The sequence below is a fragment of the Gavialis gangeticus genome, unplaced genomic scaffold (assembly GCF_001723915.1).
Source record: "Gavialis gangeticus isolate Ggan-Ray unplaced genomic scaffold, GavGan_comp1, whole genome shotgun sequence".
In the NCBI taxonomy this organism is placed as follows: Eukaryota; Metazoa; Chordata; order Crocodylia; family Gavialidae; genus Gavialis; species Gavialis gangeticus.
The window spans coordinates 110,785,745-110,796,847 of record NW_017729031.1 but is presented as its reverse complement, the minus strand read 5'-3'; the positions used below and the strand labels follow the sequence as shown (position 1 = coordinate 110,796,847).

Sequence of the window (11,103 nt, the reverse complement as noted above, 5' to 3'; positions counted from 1 at the left end):
CGGGGGGGGGGGTTCCCCCAGCAGCCAGCTGGCGACCAGTGGGGGTGGTTCAATGTGCTGCCAGTGAAGCCAATTTCAGGGGGGGCACTAGCACTCTCCATGCCCCCCTACCAGCTGGAGCGCTCACTGTCAGGGGGAGTACCAGTGCTCTTGTGGGGGACATGTTCCCCCCAACCCCCCCCACGTGTCACCTATGGGCCTGATCCAGTCTTTCACCATTCATTGCCTTGATCTGGCCCCATGCAACCTGCCTACCAGATCTAGCTGCACACCAATGCAATCTGGCATGCAGGGCCACACTATTCACTCTGTAGGGCTCTCCATTTTGCAACAGGACAGAGGCAATTAACACTGTCACTGCTTCCCCACTGGCAAATTTCCAGACCCTTGGGAGTCCTGCGGGCTGGATGGTATGGCTCCATGGGCCTGGTGTGGCCCACAGGTCAGGAGTGAGCACCCCTTCTCTAACTACAAGGCTGCAGGTCAAGCTTTATCCAGACCCTTCCCAGCACTCCTTTTGAAGTAGAGGTACTACTCTCCAGCTAATTGTCATGGGATAAAATGAATGGAGAGCTGTTCCACAGGATAGTTTTTGACCCAAAGGGAGCAAGACTCTGGGCTGGAGGCCCCTCCCTGCCCAAACAGAGTCATCTCACTGAGCCACACAAATCCTGGACCCATGTATTCCCCTTATACCTCTTTTTCATGGGTGCTCAGGTTACTAACTTCAAAAAGAAGGATAAGAGAGGAGCCTTTAGAATGCCCAAACTGTGGTGTGGTGGTTTGGCAATGTGTTGGGAAGGCAGAACTATGTAGGCTCAATCCTGGGGATGGGCAAGGGGCAAGAGTCAGGGCCTTGTCACATATTACACTTAGCACAAGTTAACTGCACTTAAATGTTAGTGTTTGAGCATTCAATCAGTAAAGCACATAGCAAAACTAGGACTTTTGTGGGGAAGAGTATCTCCAGATAATATTACCTAATATTAAGCTAACATCTGACTGCTCCATCGAGGTGATATGATCAGGAGACTTTGGTGCAGTGTAGAGGTTGGGACTGACAAACAAGTTGTCAGTCAAAGTCCCCCACCACAGCAAGACTCCAGTGTGGTGGGAAGGCTGGGACTTGTTTGGTCTCAGCCCCTGCAGTACACTGCAAAGTGGAAGTCTTCTAAGCTCTGGTGCTTAGGACCTTTTTTATTTAGAACATAGTAAGCATTACTGTGCAGCTGCTTAGAAAACTTTCTAACTCATACTAATGCTTACTATGATCTAAATGAAACATGTCCTACGTGTAACATGTGACCTTGGGTTCTTCTGCTATGCTGATAGCTATGCCAGATAGCTATTGGGGCTAAACACAGAAGGATCCCCCTCTAGCATCTAACACCTTTTAGTTATATATTTTGTCTAGGTACATTTTTGTGACTTAGATGCACTTAACAAATCCACAATGGGTGTACATAGGTACCCATATACTTAGCGAGCAATCCTACACATTCACACTTAAGTATTCACACTGCAAGGGTAAACAGAACTGTAACTTGCGTGTAAGTGTCAAAACCATCATCATTTACATGGCTTGAAAATTTCCACTTAGAAACATAAAGGTTAACAGAAATCTGTCTGTGTTGTATAAACTGCATGGAGAAAGCAGTGGTCAGGCTTGCTGGACTGACATCAGAATAGTTCCAAGTACAGATAGACTGGGGAAGGCTGCATTCTGTCTCTGTGCCTCTAATCTACATAGAAAGGATCACGTGTGAACCACTAGCAAGATTTGAAAGGGATGCAAGAACCAGAGGCAGAAGTCTTAGCAATTCGAGGTATATAGCTGACATTATTTTGATTGCCACTTCCTGAAGAGAACTGAAAGACCAAAGTTAAAAAATGAGTCGTTGCAGGAAAAAGAGGCAACATCTTGGATAATATTGCAAAATGCAAAGTGAAGACCACGGCTGAAGAAAAAATGAGAACTGACATAACTAATGAGACTTTGGAGCCAGACTCATTTGCACACAACTTCAATGGAAGACAGTAAAAGCAAATGGAAGTAAGCCAGGTCAGGCAAAACTTGTGCAATGGTAAACAATTTGAATGCAATATGCCTGAGTAAGGAGATTGCTAACAAAATGAAGACAAAGTTATTAAAAGCATTGATGTGGCCCATAGTAACATGCAGCTGTAAAAATGGATGTTTATGAAGGAAGCAGAGAGAAAAATATAAATATTTAAGATAGTGTGCTATAGAAGGATGCTGTTTCCTGGACCCCCCAAAAAGATTCCATAAATGGGTATTCAACAGGGATCCTGGTTTTCCCTGATAAAAACCTGCAAATTCTCTCATAAAAAAATCTCAAATTATCTGTTAAACCCCCCAAATCTCTAATTAAAATGAAAGCCCCACCCCACAACCCCTCAGCCCTACTCCTGCCCCTTCCTCCCCCTACAACCCCTCCCCAGCCCTGCTGGTGCCCCTTGCCTCCCACCCATAGGTCCTGCTCCCCCAGCCCTGCCGGAGGGGGTTCCCAGCTGTGAGGGATATGGGGCCAAGACCCTGGGTTCACAGCACTCTGCCCCTGGCAGGAGGCGGCAGCTGCTGCAGCAGTGGAGCAGAGCCTGGCTCCCTGCCCTGCTGCCCGATGTGGGCTCTGGTGGGGTGGGGGCTGCTCTTCACTGCATGGGGAGACCCATGCCCCCCATATCTGTGCACAGAGGGCTGTGCACTGCCTGCTACAGGCTCCTGCTCTGCTGCCCTCCCCTGGCACCTCTGCAGCTCGGCATGTGCAACTTCACGCTGCAAAGAATGGCAGAGCCGCATAGGAAGCTGCCTGATGCTGTGAGCTCCGTGCTGCTCTGGCAAGGCATCCCCTGCCTGAGCAGCTGAAGCAGGGTGGTAGCATGGGGGCAGTAGCGTGGGGTTGCATGCAGGGGACATGGGCAGCATGGAGCTCGCAGTGGTAGACAGCTTCCTGCATGGCTCCATTGCTCCCTACAGCGCCAGGTTGCACACACTAGGCTGTGGAGGCCCTAGGGGAGGGCAGCAGGGTGAAGCAGCTAAGTTAAGGGTGCTGTGCTGTGCAGCTAAGGGTGCTGTTACATGTTATACTCAGATCATACTAAAGGCAATTAAAGTGTAAGCATCCACTTACAGCACGGAAGCTCATGCTAAGCACCCACTGAGCATCTCAAAGTTATGTCACTTTGGGTAAGGATTATCTCTGGGTCCTGCTACCTGGGTCATGTTGCAGTAATGGTAGTCTTCTTCCATGGAGATAAAGAATGCAATCTGAGTCCTCCATCATCCCAGGATGCACTGATCTCAGCACCCCTTTACCCACTCCACAGATGATCTACTCACTTTCCCAATCTCTATTCTGCCTAGCAGCAGGTAAGGCCACATCAGTGCCAGGAGGAGGGTTGTGGTGGTGAAAGCATGGAACTTGGAAGTCCTCTATTGACCCCTGCTGACCTGATCCCAGCCCCACAACCATCCCCAGACAGCATTTGTGTATGGTGCCTCTTGAGTCAGGGGGGCATGTGCCCCCAACACCAGTCAGCGACTGGGGGTTGGGGGGTGTCTCCCAGCATCTGATCCCACTGCCGCGGGGAGGAAGGGGGGAATCCTCCATGGGCGATCTCACTCACCGTAAAAGCAGCCATGCTACTTCCAGAACTCCCGCAGCCACTTCCGGAACCAGAGTGGCTGCTTTTGCTGGCGGCCCCACTCCCTGGCTGGCGCTTGCAGGGGAGGTGCTGGTGCTCCCACCTGGCCCCCTGCCTCCCGGGCTAAACAGGAAACGTGGACTGACAGAGGGTGCACCAGCACTCTCAGGGGGTGCATGTGTGTTACCGTGTACCCCCTACATGTCGCCTCTGCCAGACAGGGCTGTGTCTTTTGCCAGGAGCCAGGCAAAAGACAGGGAAAGTTCCATTAACTTTGGTTACTTGATGTTAACTGACAATTTCCCATGCTGCCTGGCTTGATTTCCCACAAGTGCTGCTGGCTCTCCCCTGGCCAGGCAGCTTGATGGGAGCTCTGGCTTCTCTTACTTCCCCCATTCCCATCTGGGGTAGGGAGATGGGAGAAGGCTATGCACAGCAGGAGCATGGAGCTACAGAGAAATATGTTTCCCTGCTCCATGTGGCTTCATGTTCTTGCTTTGCTAAGGCAGCTCCATGCTGGCAGCAGAGCCACCAGGGGAGGTGAGAAGGGAAGCTATAGCTCCCATCAAGTAGCCTTAGCAAACCAAGCCAGTGGCTCTTGGGGAAAACAGGGCCAGGCAGTGTGGGAAAATTTCAATTAACCCTGAGTAAACACAATTAACTGAATTTTTCCCTGGCTTTAGCCGGGCTCCAGGCAAAAGGCACAGACCTCTCCAGGGAAGGCTGAGGGGCTGGAATTGGGCTGGGGGTTTGGGATAAGTCTGGCAGGGGACATCTCTCTCCCCACCAGCCCTCATCTTAGGCCAGGAACTTGGTGGTGGAAGGGTGGTGTGTTGGGAAACTACAGCCTCCATCAGGGTGGATAAAAATCAGTGATTTAAAAAAAAAATAATTTTTTTTTAAATTGGATTTTTTTATTTAAATCATTTTTAAATTTAAAAAAATCATCAATAAAATACTACATTTCTTTCCCATTTAAAAAATAACAGTTACAATTAAATCTCATGACAAACATGCTGAAAACCTATACTTACAGTCTCATAAAAATGAATTAATGGCTCTGCCACACTCGCACACATTTGAGTTACCTACCAATCAAACATGGGCATTCATTTCAGTTTGGTCAGTTTAATGACCAGCTCTTGCTTCTTGAAAGTTCTGGGCTTTCAGTTTCTGTTTCTCAGCAGACTAAAGTCACATGTGCAAAGACAGGCTGGATAGGACTGTTGTTGTTCTGTGCTTATGTGGTGGTGGAGCTGGGTCAAGCAAGGCAGAGCAGTTAGTTAAGACAGAGAGACAATATAGGAAAGGACGGAGGCAGAGTAGAAAGGAACAGTGGAGTGGATGGGAAAGAAAAAGGGAAGACATTATTCAGTAGTACACACACAGCTACACACACACGTATTTTCCCCCATACTTTTGCCACAGAAAAAACTATCATGGCTTCTGGGCATGAGAGAGACCCTATCTGGCAATATTTTGAAGAAATTCCTTCCCTGGGTAAAAAAAGAAAATGTGTCAAGTGTAAGCAGTTCAAGAAGGAGATGCAGGGCCTCGCTGCAAGAATGAAACATCATAATGAAAACTGCTTATTGGGAGAAAATGATATGGATGAAGACGTGGATATGTCTGAAGAACAATGTGGATCAACTAGTTAGTACATTTAATAATTCACTTTGCAATGCATCATTCTTGAAGACTCTCTCTCTATGCCTTTTAGTATACATGTGCTTTAACAAGTAAATTCCCATGCTGTTTGCTATTCAAAAATCATTTTGGTTTCAGGATCCCATTTAAGCATGACTTTGTCTATCTGCAACAACTTCAGAGTCATCCATTGGTACTTTTAGCAGCAGTGCTGCAACTAAATGTATTTCAGACAACAAAGTATCAGTAGCGAGCAAAAGATTTCAGTCATCCAGTAAAATAACCACCATGGATGGGTTTATGGTAAGTGTTAGACCCCAACTCCATGCAGCGCCCAATGACTAGGGAGACGACAATCCAATTGCTCATGAATCCTGTTACTCATTAGCCAGAGCAAGCAGGGAGCAAACACCAGCACACATTGCTCGCAACAGCTTTATTTAAAATGGAGACAGCTTTGGACTAGCTCCCAAAAAAACCAACAAACAGGGGAGCTGCACTGATCATTAGTTTTTTTTTCACATTTTATACACCTTGGTTCATGCTCATTAACATACCTTCCACCCTCACTCCTTTGGTTCCACCCATTTCTCCTCCTATCTCAAGCTCCACCTCTGTTTGCTTCATTAGCATGGAATTGCTTATGAATTTCATTCATTTACATGCCTCTCTGCTAAGAGCGCATGCTCAAGACTTTGACCTCCACTTCCTCCGGTCACTTGCTGGTTGTTTCTAGTTTCTTGTTGACTCCTTCTTCATCTCCAAGGTCTTGCTTCTTCTGTGTTATCTCCTGACGATAGCTGGTGGGCTGCATCTTGTTCTTCTTACACAATGGGCTCTATACTTTACAACACTATGACCTTGTTAGAAAACTGCTTGCTTAAGCATTTGCAAAGTTACTTTTAATATATCATTTTGTCTTGTGGCTAGCAGCTCTGCTGAGACACAGAAAAAAGCCTTTATTCAGCCGCAAATCCAGTGCTCCCCAAGATCCAAATACAGTCACCCTAACACTAAGGACCAGCAAATAGCAACAAGACACCATAGATTAAAAGACTGCTCAGTTCATTTATGCCACAAATTCTCCTTCTCGCATTGTTAACAATAAACACTTCATTGACATGGTTGAGTGCTTACGACCAGGCTGCACTCCACCTGGTAGAGCAGACATTGGTGGAAGATTGCTAGATACAGTGTATAAGAAGAAACTTGAACAGTCTGCAAGAAATACTGAGGGGAAATTTGCCAGTTTAAGCCTTGATGAGTGGAGCAATGTACACAATGATTCAGTAATATGTGCCTGTGTGACAACAGAAGATGGGGTTGCATATCTTTCAGAAACAATAGATACATCAGGAAATGCCTGCACAGCAGAATATTTAAAAAGAAGTGGCAGTGAAAGCTGTAATAAACTGTGAACAAAAATTCAACTGTCACATGTGCAGTTTTGTCACAGACAATGCTGCAAATGTGGCAAAGATGAGAAGATACTTAGAAGAAAAAACAGAAGGATGCTCTTTAATAATATATGGCTGCAGTGCCCGTTTAATGCATCTTTTAGCCAAAGACGTAACTATTTCTCCAGGAATAAAAGAAAATGCTGTTTAAGTCGCAAAATACTTCCATAACAATCAGTTTGCTTTAGTTTCACTGAAGACAGCAGGAGGATCCAAGCTAATTCTTCCTCAAGATGTTTGATGGAATTCTGTGGTTTATTGTTTTGAACGATTTATTAAGAACTGGCCTATTCTCATAAAAAAATTGTGAAGAAAGCCATGATAAAATAGATGGAAGTATATCATCCAAAGTATATAACACTGGATTAAAGAGGAATGTACAGGACATGCTCAGTATACTGAAGACTATATCTATAGGCTTAAACAAACTTCAGAGAGATTGTTGCTGCATTGCTGATACTGTTGAAATTTGGAAGGCACTTCAAGAGACATTGAAGAAAGAAATACCTAACCAGAAAGTTAAACTGCAGGCAATACAGAAGTGAATGGATCAAGCACTAACTCCACCTCATTTTCTTGCAGATGTTCTCAACCCCAGATATAAAGGTAGATGCCTAACTTCTGAAGAAGACGCTACTGCCATGGCATGGGCATCTCAAAATCACTCCTCAGTTATGCCAGTCATAATAAATTTCAGGGCTGAAGGGGAACTATTTGAACAATATATGTTTACTGATGATGTTTTGACCAAAGTTACTCCCCATTGTTGGTGGAAATCATTAGCCAGGCACCTTGAAACAGAGTTGCTTCATTTGCTAAGCCAACTTTTCACAGCAGTAGCTTCCTCTGCAGGCACAGAGAGAATATTTGCATTATTTGGTATTATTCACTCAAAGCTAAAAAATTGACTGGGAGTTGGAAAAGCAGAAAAACTCATATTTCTGTTTCAGTCTATGAATAAAAATGACAGTGGGAGTGGGGAAGATGAGATCTAGTTGTAGAAGTTTTAAGGACAGCATGCACTTAGTGTTGTGAAGACTTGTCTGTTAGAGTTAATAAAATTTGAAAATTAAAAAGACTATTAAGGGCAGATGTTGTAAAATGCTGTATTGAGTTGTAAATTAACACATTTTAGTGATCAGATTTGTGCAATTATTTAATAAATATGTAAAGAAGTATCAGTGGGAAACTTGATATAAATCAATGATTCAAATCAGGGTTTTCCCTTGGTGATTTAAATCACCCTGATTTAAATAGATCCACCCTGGCCTCCATGGGTCTCTACCTTCCAACTCCATGCTCCTGCTGCAGCAATCCCTGCTCTTTCCCACCCCTCCCCACCCAGAACTGGGACAGAACCCAGGCTTTCTAGCTCCTAGTACAGGGGTAGGCAAAATGGCTGATTTGGTCGGCAGCCAGACTCCATTGCCCAGCAACCCCTGCCTGCATGGCTGGGGCCAGTTTCCATGGAGACCCCAGCAGCAGCTGCACTGTGAAAGCTCAGGGCTGGGGTTGCTGTGGAGACCAGCCCCAGCTGTGCTGGCAGGGTGCATGGCATAGCAGGGCAGAGGGCTGTTCTGGAGCAGCTGGGAGTTTGTGATGGGGGCAGCTTGCTCCAGAACCAGGGGAGAGCTGCAATCTGTAGCCTAGATGCTCCAGGCAGAGGTGTGCAGGCAGGGGATCATGGTTCTGCCTCTGCTCCACACCAGGCAGGGCAGAGCTGCGATCCACTGCCTGCACACCACTGCCTGGAGCATGCAGGCTACAGATTGCAGCTGTGCCCTGACTCTGGACCAAGCTGCCCCCGCCGCAAGATCCCAGCAGCTCTGGAGCAGCCCCCTGCCCTGCACTGCCACGCGCCCTGCCAGCACAGCTGGGGCTTGTCTCCATGGCAAGCCCAGCCTTGCGCTTTCGTGCACATCTGTGGCTGGAGTCTCCATGGAGACTGGCCCCAGTCATGTGTAGGGGTGGCTGGAAAATGAAGTTCACTGCTGACTGGATTCAGCCTGTGGGCCAGACTTTGCCCACCCCTGTCCTAGCCACACCCCTGCTTACCAGCCCTTTTGTGGCAAGTCAGAACTGTGCAGGTCAGAGATGTATTAAGCCTTAATGTGCAACTGCTCAGAGCATGTTCTAATTTTAATACCGCTTACCACTTCATAAATGTAGTATGGTGTAAGTGTAACGTGTAACTTATTTCCTAACACATTCTAACATTAATAGGTCATTGCATTCTGTTGATTTGTAACTGTTGCAAAAGAATGTGACACCCTCTTAACACATACTAACTTATGTCACCACAGTGGTGCTCAAAGTTTAGGGCTCATGGGCCAGATGAGTGGTGCACGGCCACTATGCAGGCCAGATTGGGGCCTATGTGCCACAATCAGGCCCCTCAGAGCCCGGGCTGGCCCCCATACATGGGGAACGGACCCCATACCAGCCCTGAGTGCTAGTATTGGGTCCTAAAGTCCTAAACTGCTCCTGCCCAGCTCTGCATGCTGGGATGGGACTGCAGGCCCTGCTTTTCCTGTGCCCTCTGGGATTAGGCCCTGGGCTACCCCTGCCCAGCCCCATGCACCAGGATTGGGTCCTGCATGCTGGTATCAGGACCTGAGGCCCTGTGTCACCTCTGCATGCCCAGATCAGGTCCTGGGCCCCACACTGCCCCTGCTTACCTGGAATGGGCCATGCACTGCCCCCACCCAGCCCCACACACCAGGATCAGGCCTTGTACACTGGGACCCTACACCACCCCTGCCTAGGTCCATGTGCTGGGATTGGACTTGCACAGCTCCACCCAGCAATGTGTGCTGGGATCAGGCCCCATGTGGAAGTACTGAGGCTCAAGCTGCCCTGCACACCCTCAATAGCAGGCAGGGACATGCTATCCAGCTCCTGGGGCTCCCCATATGTTAAAAAATTTGGCAGCAGGGGAGTGCTGGCACCCCAAGGGGCACCCTGTGGGCTGGATCACAGTGCTGGGGTTGGATTTGGCTTGCAGGCTGGGTTGAGCACCCCTGCAACATAACATTCCAATAATTTGCAACTGTTTCAAGTGAACATGTGACAAGGACCTTAGTGACAGATGAGGAGGAAAAAGCTAAAGTACTCAATTGCCTTTTTTACCTCAGTCTTCACAGGCAAGGTCAGCTACCAGACTACTTCACCTGGCAGCACAGTTTGGGGAGAAGATGAGCATCCCTCACTGTTGAAAGAACAGATTAAGAACTATTTAGAAAAGCTGGACATGTACAAATCCACAAGGCCAGATGCAATGCATCCAAGGGTGCTGAGGAAGCTGACTGATACATTTGCAGAGCTGCTGGCTAAAACTTGTGTCAATCAGGGGATGTCCTAAGATGACTGGAAAACAGAAAATACAGTGCTTATCTTTAAGAAAGGAAAGAAGGAGGATCTCGGGAACTACAGACCAGTCAGCCTCACTTCAGTCCCTGGAAAAATCATGGAGCAAGTCCTTAAGGAATCAATTTCTAAGCACTTGGAGAAGAAGAAAGTTTTCAAGAACAGTCACCATGGATTCACCAAGGGCAAGTCATAACTGAACAACCTGATTGCCTTCGATGATGAGATGACTGGCTCTGTGTGGATGTGATATACCTTGATTTTAGCAAGGCATTTGATACAGTCTCCCACAGCATTCTAGCAAGCAAGCTAAGGGAGTATGTGTTGGATGAATGGACTGTAAAGTAGACAAGGTGGCTGGATTGTTTGGCTCAATGGGCAGTGATTAATGGCTCAATGTCTAGGTGGCATCCAGCATCAAGTGGAGTGCACTGGAGGTTGGTCCTAGGGCTGATTTTTTTCAATATCTTCATTAAGAATGTAGAAGATAGGATTGGGGTGGTAACAGTAGATCTGATGGTGGGTATAGGATTCAGAGTAACCTAGACAAATTGGAGGACTGGTCCAAAAGAAATCTTTTGAGGTTCAACAAGGACAAGCTCAAAGTCCTGCACCTAGGAAGGAAGAAACCCATTCACCACTACAGGCTTGGGACCATCTATCTAAACAGCTCATCAGAAAAGCACCTGGGGATTACAGTGGACAATAAGCTGGATATGAGTCTACAGTGTGCTCTTGTTGCCAAGAAGGCTGCAGCATAGTGGGCTGCATTAGTAGGAGTGTTGCCAGCAGATAGAGGAAGTGATTCTTCCCATTTATTCAGCACTGGTGAGGCCACACCTGTGTACTGTGTCCAGTTTTAGACCTTCCACTACAGAAAGGATGTGGGCAAATTGAAGACAGACCAGAAGAAGGCAACAAAAATGTTTAGGGGGCTGGGGTACATGACTTATGAGGAGAGGCTGAG

At 47.1% G+C, this 11,103-nt stretch overlaps 1 long non-coding RNA gene across 1 annotated transcript; it reads left to right on the top strand.

Moving 5' to 3' along the window:
• Positions 1 to 1,619: 1,619 nt before the first annotated feature.
• On the top strand, positions 1,620 to 5,051 carry LOC109302082. The gene is made up of 3 exons (XR_002098696.1): positions 1,620 to 1,630; positions 2,059 to 2,062; positions 4,794 to 5,051. It is a non-coding gene; the product is annotated as an uncharacterized LOC109302082 (long non-coding RNA).
• Positions 5,052 to 11,103: the final 6,052 nt, after the last annotated feature.